Consider the following 13,757-nt stretch of genomic DNA (forward strand, 5'->3'; position numbering starts at 1 on the left):
GCAGAGGCAGACAGAATAAAACACGACCCTCGAGCCCCAGACATAAAGTTTGGCACGGGCATCTGTGAAACAAGAACAAAAGTCGCATGGGAAAGTGAGCACAAAAATGAAAAAAATAACAGAATTACATACAGTGAAGATGGATGAGATGGGGAGGATTGCGAGGAAGTTGAGAAAGGGACCGAGGACCTGAAGGGGCACATAAGGGCTGGACATTCCCGACAAGGTAACAAACACACCTCTGGATGAGGTGGGACATCATCTTCATTATGGAAATAAAGGGGAAAAGCCTGAAAACATCAGTTTCCTACCAAGAAGCAAAAATCAAACTGGCTTCAGACTTCTCCTCTACAACACTGGGTTCCAAAAGATGAGGATGTGGCATCCGTGGGGTCTTGAGGGAGAGCTGGCACAAACGTCCCAGAGCTGCCGTCTCCAGAAGCAGCTGAAACAGCCTCAGATCCAGCAAACTCTTGTCTTGAAAAATCTATCAGAGTACACCCCCTTATCAAAGGGATGCGTGGCTGCAGGGGTTGTGGTGTAAGGCAATTTAGAAATCTTACTCCGTGCAGACCCTAAACTTGGGAGGCTGCTGGTCACACCCTGGGAGGACCTCAGCCAGCGGGAAGCCCTGTGCCTCCTCTCTGCTCCATCTCTAATGCCAAGAAACATTTTATGCATAAAATTACGTTATTTCCAATTTGTTAAATTGTATCTATTAAGTCCATAAAGAGACCAAGAAAATGTATAAAAACATTGATGACTTCACGGTGGTATTATAATTAAGTTTTAAACAAAACATGTTGTCTAAATTTTCCAGACTGAAAAAATACTCCTTTTAGCAAGAAAGGTGCTTTTAAAGTCACCATAAACAATTATATATCCATCCTACGAACGTGGCCTTAAAATAAAAAGTGAAGAGCAAAAACAGCAGAAGGAAGTGCATGAATATGTTGATAACGTTTATCTCTGAATGGGGGGGGGGGCTGTTTTGACTTCCATTTCCTTATGTTTGAAGTGTCACCTCTGTAATGTAATAATAGAGCAAACACCATAGTTGAGGAAACACTGCTGCCCACTAGGACATAAACCAAGTCTCCTCCAAAATGCTGCGACCCCAACCTCTGATTTTATCTTTTAAATCAGCTAGGTTTTCTCCCCTAAAAAGAAGCATATTGTATCATTACTCTTTAAAGTTAGGTGACTTAACAGGCATACAGACTTAAACACCTTCTGGAAAGGTGATGTGTCAAGTTTAACTAAGATTTGTTTTGTTCTGAAAAGAGCAGGGGCACGTTCCCAGGTGAGGGGACTCCAGGAAACACTGGCTGTGTCCGATGGGCCCTCACCTGGAGAAACAAGCGCTCGACGCCTCCACTCTCCACCCGGACTCAGCAGGAAAGGGGTGCAGAGCTGAAGACAGACTCGTCTATAGAAACCCCAAGGGCTGTTTCCGGGAGCTACTCACTGTCCCGTGCCGCTGCACCCTGCTCCCCTGTGCAGGTACCGGAGCTGCTGTCCAGGCTTCCCCAGGCTCTCCACGCCTCCTTCCACCCCACGTCAACCTGCACCACCCAACTCCCCACCGTCTCTTACTGACCACCGGCCTCAACTCCCGCATAGCCTGGAAACTGCAAAGCTGCCTGGCAGCAAGAGGGGACGGGCAGCGAACGCACCAGCCAGGTGGCACCTGCTCCCACCAGACTGCAGGGTCACAGCGCCTGCCTCATGGAGCCGTTGTTATGCACAACTACACTGGGAAATCAATGCAGCTTTAGCTTTCCTTTGGTGCTAAATTAACTTTATAACACTTGGTTATAACATACATTAATTTTTACAGCAATTACTAAAATAACAACTCATAATGCATTCATTTACCATATTCAGAAAAGCAACTGAAAAACCAAACACACAGTAGAATTTTATAGGACTGTAGTAGTTTTTGTTAGGTTGTCAAATTATTTTAAGCTCAAAATTAAAGTAATTAAATCTGTGACTCTCAACTGGGGGAGGTGGGCACACACAGAGAGGGGAACTTAAAATACTTTTTTTCTTCCAAACCTCACACAGACCCACTCGGCTGGTCATTTCCATTGCTGGAATTATGTCCTGTTCCTTAGGTTAAAAACAACTGCCTTTATGCCTATTAAAAATAATGTTTCTTCCTTTCCTGAGTGATTGTGAAATGAGCCATGGTGGCAAGGTAGGCACGAACAGAGGGAAACTGAGTCCATGTCCACATTTGATGGTGGGCAAGAACAGAAGGAAATTGGGCCCACACCCACATTTGATGGTGGGTGAGAACAGAAGGTAACTAGGTCCACATCTATATTTGATGGTGGGCAAGAACAGAGGGAAACTGAATCCGTGCCCACATTTGATGGTGGGCAAGAACAGAGGGAAAGTGTGTCCAAGTCCACATTTGATGGTTAGCAAGAACAGGGGGAAGCTGGGTCCACGTCCACATTTGATGGTGGGAGAGAACGGGGGAAACAGGGTCCACATCCACGTTTGATGATGGGCGAGAACACGGGGAAACTGGGTCAACGTACACATTTGATGATGGGCGAGACCAGGGGGAAACTGAGTCCACGTCCACATTTGATGGTGGGAGAGAACAGGGGAAAACTCGGTCCACGTCCACATTTGATGGTGGCTTTTAATGCACTGCAGCCTGTGTCCCCTTGACCTTCACGAATTTTCAGGTAATAAGAAAGCAATTTTTCTTACTGGAAAGGAGAAAACTAAGTGGCTGCAAAGTAATATAATTTCCTTAAAGCAAAACAACAGAGAACCAACTTTGACTTTTTCCACATTACCCAGTAATTCTAAGACTAAGGGTTTTGTCATGTTACAGCAAATGCCGTTCATTAGGGGGAAAATGGAAGTCAGAACAGTGTGTGCTATTCAAATTCTCAATGAATAATTAACTCAAATGCGTTCAGAGTGCTACAAAATGAAATTAATTTGTTTTTAGTTTAACCCCAAATCCCCAATCCCTTGCCAAATGATCCGCTATGTATCCTACATAAAGACAGGGTCTTTCTGGCAGAAAACCATTAAAAGTTTTTATTTGCAGTAAGAGAAGCATGCCTTCTTATCAAACAGGTGCATGGCCCCCTTGCGGGGGGGTCACCCATCACCTGCATCCCCGTGTGTCACGGTGTTGCCGCACACCATTAACGCATCAAAATGGAAAAGGAAATGTAAGCAGTGTTTGCTGTCCAAAGTTCACGTCAACAACTCCTTATTATGAAGGCACTTCTGAGCCTTTCCTCCTGCATCTGGGAGCTGCCAGCAACCCAGTTCCAGGAGAGAAAATAGCTCGACACCTCCTGCAGCCCATGGAGTCCTCTTGTTGGGACAAGGTCCCCCCAGGAGAGAGGAGCCCCCAGCAGGGTCAACACTGGAGGTCCTGGGGGTGGGTGGTGCTGGGGAGGCCATGCGGGGAGGGCTGTTCCCTGTTCCCTTCCCCTCAGGAGACAGCTGGCCCAAGGTGACACAGGACCGGATGGGATTTCAGGGTCAGGGACCACGGAGCCCGGGGCTGTGGACCACACCAGCCCACGGCCACTGTATGCCCCAGACCAACACGAGAAGAGTGCAGACCAACAACATCTTCGTCTACGGTAGGTGTCACGGTTATCGTTCCTAAGAGAGTCCACGGCCACTTCTACCAGGTGCCCTCCATTCTTCCCCTGCCCCAGCTGGTCCCCCTGTGACAGCCGTGTCTCTGAGAACGGGGTGTGGAGCCAGGGGGAAAACACAAAATAAACCACCTGCTACTAGAAACAGCCTCGCTGTCCTCAGGGAGCCGGTCCCGGGGCCAGCCTCGCTGTCCTCAAGGAGTCGATCCCGGGGCCAGCCTCGCTGGACTCAGGGAGTCGGTTCCAGGACCCCATGGACACCAAATCCAGGCACATTCAAGCCCCACAGGTGGACCTGCCGAACCTGCGTGTACAAAGAGTCGGCCCTCCGACACGCGTTTCACATGGCAGGAACGCTGTATTTTCTGCGTGTACAAAGAATCAGCCCGCCAACATGCGTTTCACGTGGCAGAACACTGTATTTTCTCCCTGAGTTTGGTTGAAAAAATCCACCTATAAGTTGACCCGCAAAGCTCAAGCTTGTGTTGGACAAGAGTCAACTGTATGCAATTGACACTGATTCCTACCAACAATATCCAAATCTTATCATGACCAGCTCGATAAAGAGAATGAGCAAAATTTAAAAACTAAAGCAGAGTGTTTTCCTGCGAGTTGGCGCACTGCGTAAGCCCTGTGGGAAAGACAACACTGGCTGCTGACCAAACTCCATCGGCCTCTTCCTCCGTCCTGAGGGCATCTTCCTCCATCCTGACAGCAGCCTGGGCTTACCTCAGTCCCAGGGCGGGGGAGGAGGACGCACTGTGCACCCTCCCAGCTCTCCTCCGCCCCTTCCCTCAGGCTGGCCCAAGAGCAGCCTGGACAGTCAGGTGCTCAGGACACCGAGCTGCCCCTCCTCGGCCCACAGCCTCAGGCCACCTGTCTCATCTGTGACTGAGAAACAGCTGCAGCTGGAGGCGGGAGGCGGGACATGCTGGGATCTACCCATGGCCAGGCCGAGCTGCTCTGATCACTCAAGCTTCACTTTCATCACTTGCTCTACCAAATAAACAAGAATAAAGTACGCCACGTCCTCCTTTGCACACACTCCCAAGCCTCCCATCCCACTTCCCAGCGCTGACCCCATAAGAACACTTTCTGCGCCTTTCCAGGTATTTTCTATCCTCCTCAAGCACAGAGCCACATTCAGAGTGAATTTTTTCTTTTTTTTAACAGAAATGGCACCAGGGCAGATAATGTTTTTTTGTACCATTTCTTTAGTTTCTTGGGCATTTTCCGCACCAGGACAGATGGGCTCTGCTCTCCTTCCTCCCCACCGAAAGCTGCCTCATAGCAGCCACACACAGAGCCGTAAGCCCTCGAAAGACTGTGGGTGTCTCGGGGTGCCCCACGTCCCCAAAGACCAAGGGGTCACAGATCCACACTGTCCAACAACACTTCAGACATGGCCTCGAGCCTGGGAACCCTGCTGGCCAGCCCAGGCCAGCAACAGAATAGAGGTGTGAGAGGTAACATTTGCACTTCTTAAAAAAAAAAAAAAAAAAAAAGGCAGATATTCAGTGCCACATTTAAAATGATCATGGTGGCCAGGCACAGTGGCTCATGTGTGTAATGTAAGCACTTTGGGAGGCCAAGGTTGGCAGATCACTTGAGGTCAGGAGTTCAAGACCAGCCTGGCCAACACGGTGAGACCCCTGTCTCTACTAAAAATACAAAAATTAGCTGGGCATGGTGGCAGGCACATGTAATCCCAGCTACTTGGGAGGCTGAGACACAAGATTCTCTTGAACCCTGGAAGCAGAGGTTACAGTGAACTGAAATTATGCCACTGCAATCCAGCCTGGGTGACAGAGCAAGACTCTGTCTCAAAAATAAAAATAATAAATAATAACAAAAGAAAAAATATATATGCATTCCTAGTCCCTTGGAGCTGCAGCAACAAAGCTGGTGATATATTTTGGGTGTTTCTAATCAATGTTTTCCATGAGCTACACTGCAAGTCTCAACCTTGACCCTGCTACAGTAATCATCTATTACAAATTAAAACAAGAGCCATAACTCTGTCTCCTACTAAAATATTCTAATTGAGACATGTTAACAGAATACATTTCTTTGGGTGAGAAAGTATCCACCAGGGTGGGGAACAGACGGCCCACCGATTGTGCTGTGGCCCTAACCACCAAGGACTCATGGATCATCCACAGCAAGGCTGGTGACTCAAAAAGAACACTAAATTGCTCTTTGACATTAATTCTTAAACCTTGAGAAACCAAAGTTCTCTTTGTAACAGACTTAAAAAAGGATGAAGTCAGAAGTAGCTCAGCAGAGATGCACCAACTCTTACCTGGGAGAGACACTCCTTGCTAATCACGTCTGGATTAACGGATGTGCTAAAAGCATCTCTTCCAACAGAGACACAGACTGCAAACAGGAATGCCATGAACACCTTCCCCAGATAACCCAGTCCTCACCCATCCACCCCTCAGGAGGTCCCCAGACAAGTCCAATAAGGAAATGACCCCACAGCAGATTCAGGTGCAGGCAGTGAGGGTAGTGGCGTCAGGGAATTCCGCCGTAAACCTTGGCAGCACGCAGGGAGGTGTACCTAGCTGGACAGGTGAAGTCAAAAGTGCAGGATGATCTGGCCATTCCAAATATGCAGGGCATTCCAATTTTGTTAAAATGAAACCCAGCCTTTGAAAAGGCCCGGACTTCCCACAATGGGTGGTATTTATAGTGTGGAGGGCACTGTAGAGAAGTTATCAGAGGGTTCATGACGGCAAGATCCACGGAGGCTCTGCCATGTGCCAGGCATGAGACAACTATTTACATAAAACACCTCATTTCACCCTACACAGAGTCCACAGACTGCTCCACAGTCTCCCAGGTAAGAGTTGGTGCATCTCTGCTGAGCTACTTCTGACTTCATCCTTTCTCAACTGCTTCATGTTTCACCCTACACAGAGTCCACAGACTGCTCCACATTTCACCCTACACAGAGTCCACAGACTGCCCCACATTTCACCCTACAGAGTCCACAGACTGCCCCCCATTTCACCCTACACAGAGTCCACAGACTGCCCCACATTTCACTCTACACAGAGTCCACAGACTGCCCCACATTTCACCCTACACAGAGTCCACAGACTGCTCCACATTTCACCCTACACAGAGTCCACAGACTGCCCCACATTTCACCCTACACAGAGTACAGAGACTGCTTCACAGAATACTACCAAAGGGGACCATCAAATGATCCCCAAGAAGTAATGAGCGCCTTAAAAGTAAGAAAGCCAACCTCCTCCCCCTCTCTTAACTCCCTCTCCTCATTTCTGCAGAACCAAAGAAATATGAAGGGCCAGTGACGCCCCACTGAAGAACGCTCTCCTGGTGGTTACACTCTGTACATAGGGAGCACAACCCTGCTCCGTGATGCATGAGGCTACTATTCTATACTACACTAGTACGATCTGTTTGTTCTATTCGATACTATTCCATTCTCTATGATAGAATACTACAGCTTCACTCCATACTATAAAATACTGTACTATCTGTTCTATTCTATTCTATTCTATTCTATTTTCTTCTATACAGAAAGGAGTTAGCCAGCTTGCTTTAGGCAGACAGTAAGGGAAGGGTCCCAGAGAGCCTCCAGTCCATGTTTTGTGCAGATAGGGGGACTTGCACGGGGGGCTCGCCTAAACATGCTCACAGCAGACTAAGGGTCCCCATGCACACGAGGGAATGGGGTGAATATTTGCTCCTTAGACAGCGAGCCCAGCCCCATCAGCTTCTATATAAAAGCCCTTGTAGTCAACTGGGAAGGGGGCGACCAACAATCTGCTCTCAGGACCCCTCTTTTCGCTGAGAGCTTAACTTTTAGCTTAACGAGTTCCACTGCACTCACTCTTCGATGTCCCCGTGCCTGTTTCTTCCTGGTCATTAGACAAGAACCTGGACCCAGCTGAGCTAAAGAGCAAAACTCCTGCATCAGTGCTACAGAACACTATCCTCTCTGTTCTGTGCCATGCGACTCTACTATTCCACACCACACTACGTAATATTAATACTATGCTGTGTGTTCTAATCTAGATTGTATTATGCTATGCAATACTACGTCATTAGTTCAACTGAATACTCTACAATACTATCCCACTTGTTCTATTCTAGACCATGTAATACGATTTTTCCTATTGTATACTATACTACATAATGTTACACTGTTTCTTCTATTCTATGCTACCCTATATAACATTATGCTATTTGTTCTATTCTGCGCTACTCTATATAATTCTATTCTGTTTGTTCCATTCTATACAATACCTTGCATCATTTTACCATGTTCTACGATACAAGAGTAGAGTCAGTTATACTTTCATAATCTCTTTTCCAAGCTCTTACCCAGTAAGAAATGTGATGTTTTACTATGCCTCACATAAATGCACATTTCATAATAATCAATGCCATTTCCTATGGTTGTAGGATTCTGTCTCTATGATTCTACTGATACGGCTTCTTTGGGCTTTTCTTTAAGTCCTTTGCAGTGTCTGGTTTCCTAGTGAAAAGATGACTAAGGTCCCGATAAGATCCTACAAAACCAGCATTCACACAGGCTCACTTGTGTGCACTCTGCTGGACTCCGTGTTGAAGGAGTGACAGGAAGACAGACGGCTGTCGGTGGATGGAAGGCAACAAGCACAGAGTAGATTCCAGAACTGAGACAGGTACCAAGGCTCTGGCACAGCTGAGGGTCAATCCCAATTCTAGCCTCTCACAGAAAGGCAGAGGAGACTTAGCACAAAGAGCACGGAACTTTGCTTTAATAAAGCAAATGCTTACCATCCACTGTGAGGAGCTCAAGGAGAAATGGCAGTAGGCTCTACTAATAACTACTGCTTTAAAAAATGGAAGGGAGAGGGTACATTTTCACATAGGCCATGTGGAAAGTTGGCTGAACCTGCCGCTGGACCTGACACTGGACCTGCCGCTGGACCTCTTCCTGGACCTGATGCTGGACCTACCGCTGGACCTGATGCTGGACCTGACGCTGGACCTGCCCTTGGACCTGCCACTCGGTCTGCTATTGGACTGCTAACAAATGCTGCAGATTTTTATGGAGAGAAAAGTACAATGCGTCTGAGAGCAGCTGTCTCAGCTCTGGGAAGCCGGCACAAAAAGGAAGCAGCAGAGACGCTGGTATCATTTAGTGGGCAGAGTCAATGACCCTCCTCTGAGTCCAGCAAAGCTCAACCTGCATGTCTGCAACTAGAAATACCAATCATAAGCCAGACCTCCTGGCAAATACCATTGACCCGCTAGCTCGAACTTTCATAATGTCTCTCTCCCTGAGAGGACAGCGGAGGATCCCATGCACTGTCTCCAGGAACATGCCCCTCCCAGAGAGGATTCACAAATCAAATGTGCACATGCATGCATGCACAGACACATATCACACACACACATACACATGGACACGCACACCTACATGCAATACATACATTCACACATGCACACACATTCACATAATCACATAATACCACCACATAACACATGCATACACATACACACAACACTCAAACACACACGCACAAACATACAACACTCAAACACACACGCACAAGCATACACACAACACTCAAACACACATGCATATACGTACACATTCTGACACACATACATATGTAAATGCGTAGACGTAACATGCACAAATATACATGTATAACTATATACACATGAGCATCCATTCATGCCTACTTGCACATATGTGCAGTCGTGCCTAAACATGTAACACATGCACACACATACATGCAACACAAATACACATGCACACATATACACATGCATGCACATGTACATTACACGCAAAGGCACACATACATGCACAACACATATACATGCAATATACACTTTCATACACATAAATGCAAACACACATACTTATATACATCCCTCAAAGACCCCATTATTCAATTCTAAACAAAGTGGTTTATCCCCCAAATGTACCTTCCCGTAATTAACAAGCTCTACTGCACATTTCTTGTTTCAAATAATGAGGTCTCACACACAGCACACACACATTTATACTCCAATACGTGTGAACATATAAATAGAAATAGGCACATGGGCACGAAGACCCTCTTCTGTAAAGGTATTCTCAAACTTGAACTGAACGAATTCTGCTAATTATAGTCAGAGTCAGCAAAGATATATATTTGACCTCGGAATGAATATACTCGTTCTTTTCGTTACCCCTGGCAACAGCAAGAATGTAAAACAGAGTTGTGCGATACCATGTCACTTATTCAATCCCACTTCCTGGGATCTGACCCACTTGGAATAGCGTTTCTGTCTGAGTGATTTCCTTCTGACTGAAATCATGAGATAATTCCTTCTCTTCCTGCTTTCTCTTTCCCAGGCCTTTTCACTGCCCTTTCATCATCTCGGAAACTAAATCATACTTGTCAAAATGGAACGCAAAGAAACAGCCTTAGGAGAGAATCCCACAATGGAATGGACCCAAGAGAGGAAAAAATATTCTTTTTGAAAATGTACAAAAGGAAAAGTCAAGAGGCCTGGGTTCCCTCTCATGACAGAAACAGACGTCAGCATAGCAGGTCGCTCAGCACAGTTCAGCTCTGTGTATGAAACAGAGATTCTAGTCCTTGTCCCTGTTTCAAGTTCTGTGTATGAAACAGATTCTAGCCCTTGTCCCTGTTTCATGATGTTGCAGTGAAGGTAACAAAACAGACAAAGGGCACAGGCTGCAGAAAAGGATTTTAAAAGGATGACTTTTAAAATGTGAGCCTGCTTTTCAAGGGCACAATGAGGACATTTTCAAGTATATTAAAGCTGATTTATAAGAGATGGGTATAAAGACTCTACAAGGTCATTAGACTTTAGACTTACAAAGAAAACAAATCACATTCTCCTAGCATCACCAGTCAGGTGTTCCACAAATACTAAGAATAGCCACTGCAACGGGGTCCACTATGAGGGGTCAAAACATAACCCATGAAGCATGGCCGAGAGCTCCTATAACCTGATTTCTAGGAATCTAATTTTAAACATCCTCACAGCTAGCACATCACAAAACTACAGAGCTCCAAATGCTGTAACACAAGTGCTAACAACACCTAGCCAAAAATATACGAGGCATTTCAGGCAAAAATCCCAGAATCAGAAGAACACAAGTTTTCTAAGTTCTTCAAAAGCCGGTGCTGGTTGAGGCTCTTCTGCAGACTTCAACAAAAGACACGCTAGAATTAGCCATTGACGGTAACCCTGAGTCAACACGCACAGTGTTCGGAAAAGCACAAGGCCTGCTCCGGCTTGAGACCCTGGGAACTTTCTCTGGACCGCACCGAGTGGACGACTTTGAGAACTCAAAATAACCAACAACCAGTCCATGAACAGGGAAAGAAGACTGCAGCCTCCCTGGGGACCTGGCTCCATGCCTGCCACCTTTCTTCCGGATACCTTTGCCCTTCCTGGCTCCCTCCTCCACCTGGAGATGCTCTGGGTTCAGGCCCCTCTCCAGTTGTGTCTCGGTCCACAGCTGGCTACCTGTGTGAAGCACCAGGCCTTGAAGGACCATCTCCACCTGCTTCCTGCACTCACTTCCCACCCACTTCCACCATGACACCCAGGCTCTGGCTGCTCTCAGGGATCAGGGCCGCCAGGATCCCCTCACAGGCTCCAACTGGAGTCCTGCCCCCTGGTTTTCAGCAACACTTGGGACTTTCTCCTGGAAACTCTCGGCTCTGGGCTTTCGTGAACTGCGCCATCCAGCTCTTCTCTGGACTCTAAGCAGGGCCTTCTCTGGGTCTTCCAACCCTTCCTCCATTTCCAAATGTGGGCTTTCCTTTGGCCTCCTCTCTCCAGACATGCACACCTCACACTCTGGCTACTTGACCTGCACTTCTACCTAAGAGGCTCCCAAATGCTCCCTGCTCCAGATTTTCCCCAAGCCTCCTCCTGTATTTCCAAACTTGCAGCTTGCAGTGGTGTCTCTAAGTATCTCTGAGTCAGGTCCACACTTGCTTCTCCTGATTTCCGGCAAAGCGCAACGGCGACCTCGGGGTGCAGACTCGCAGCTTCATCCGCCTTCCTGTACTCCCTCTTCCCCTCCTGACCCAGGCACCGAATTGCTCAGCTCACTGGCTGCCTTCTCTCCTCCTCCGGCCACGGCGAGTGCCCTGCATGAGCCTGCCCTGTCACCCCCCGGCTCCACGGCATGCCGCACATCAGAGACACGATTCTCTCCGAAACCCTCAGTGGTTCCCTAGTATCCCACAGGTAAGGACTTCCACATTCTGGCCCCAATCTAACTTTCTGGCCTCAGATATGCACATGCATATTTTATCTATGCAAAGAGAGTACAGGTCTCACACCCGCTCTCATTCCTGGGCTCCTAGTTCCTCTTAAAGGTGCTGTATGAGGTACCTATGCACTTTCCAAACACTAACTGAATATGCGCTTGGAGAACACTTACTTGATAATTTTGTGGCATTGTCGGATAACGTGGACAAAGTGAGAACTACGCAGGTGTGTGGATGCTGCCTTGCCCAGACCTCACTTACCCAGACACTCCCAGATGCTCAAGGTGACCAGCCCTATTGGTGCACAGGCAGGCACAGGCTGCACCCCCACAGCTGGGCCCCACGAGCTGAACTATAATTACGAAGCTGCTGTTTGCTCCTAAATCTGTTTATGCTGGTGCATTTCTTACACATTACTGAAACCAATAAAGTATGACTCCAAAGAGTGAATAGTTGTATGAAAACTAAGTTGGATGCCTTTCAAAGACTTAATATAGGGGAATTTTTTTTTCATTTTAATCTTTTTAAAATTGCTATCAAATTAGGTGTGAGCAAAAAATATATACAATGTTTGAGGAAATAATTTTTTACGGTTTCATATCTAACATACCTTGCTTCTCTTGTGTTGCCTATTCTCTTCTAGAAGAATAAAAACTGTGGCAGGCCTGCGATGGCTGTGGTTGAGGAAAGAGGCCACAGCCACAGCCAGCAGAACCATGCTCAGCAGCAGCCTAGCCCCGCGTGGAAGAGGCGTGAACACCCTCGGGAGAGGTGGATGTGCACTAACGGTTCCCAGCTCTGACCTCTTTGATTAACTGAATGCAGTGATTGGTTTTATCTGAACGTCAGACAAAAGGGTGTCTACGTCCAGGAAAGACTCTAAACACTCTGGACGCTGCTGGGGCAGATGGTGACCTTGACCCAGTGATACCACTCTCCAGTGGGCAGCCAACCCAGTCTCCTAATCGTAAAGGACATTCATCGCAACACTACGAAAAAGAAACACTACTGTTCTGACCCAGAAAAGTGAAATGTAAAACATAAAATGCACAGGTTCTAACTAAGAGGCAGACAGACCGGGCACGGTGGCTCACGCCTGTAATCCCAACCCCTTGGAAGGCCAAGGCGGGTGGATCACTTGAGGTCACGAGTTCGAGACCAGCCTGGTCAACATGGTGAAACCCCATCTCTACTAAAAATGCAAAAATTACCCAGATGTGGTGGCGGGCACCTGTAATCCCAGCTACCTAGGAGGCTGAAGCAGGAGAATTGCTTGAACCTGGGAGGTGGAGGTTGCAGTGAGCCAAGATCACACCACCGCACTCTAGCCTGGGCAACTCCTTCTCAAAAAAACATAACGTAAAATAAAATAAAAGGCAGACAAACAAAGGAGATTTCCTCTGATCTTAAAAACAGAAGTATTTGTTTCACAGCGTGGATAATTGAAGATCTGCATAGAAATCACCTAGGGTCCCGCCCTCCCTCACAACAGACTGGGATAGAGGGAAGGAGGGCAGGAGGTGGGCCCCTTGTCCACGAAAGCCTCCTCCCACCCCATCCCCTTCCTCAGGAGGGCGGCCTGCCCAGTGCAGGCTCCCTTCTCCCCAGGTAAGACCCTGGCGTCTCTACAGGAACACCCACCTCCCTTCCCTGCAATCCACTCCAGCTGCTCACGGCCAGTCAAGGGGGGCGCTCTTCAGAGAGGAGCAAACGGTTTGGAGGACAGCCTGAACTCCAACGTCCCAGGTGTGGCTTGCCAGGAAGCACAGAGGAAGGATGCAGGTCCCGAGAAGGAGGAGGCGCAGGAGGACGATGAGAGAGAAGAGAGAGAGAC

The sequence above is a fragment of the Macaca mulatta genome, chromosome 15 (genome assembly GCF_049350105.2).
Source record: "Macaca mulatta isolate MMU2019108-1 chromosome 15, T2T-MMU8v2.0, whole genome shotgun sequence".
NCBI classification, from domain to species: domain Eukaryota; kingdom Metazoa; phylum Chordata; class Mammalia; order Primates; family Cercopithecidae; genus Macaca; species Macaca mulatta.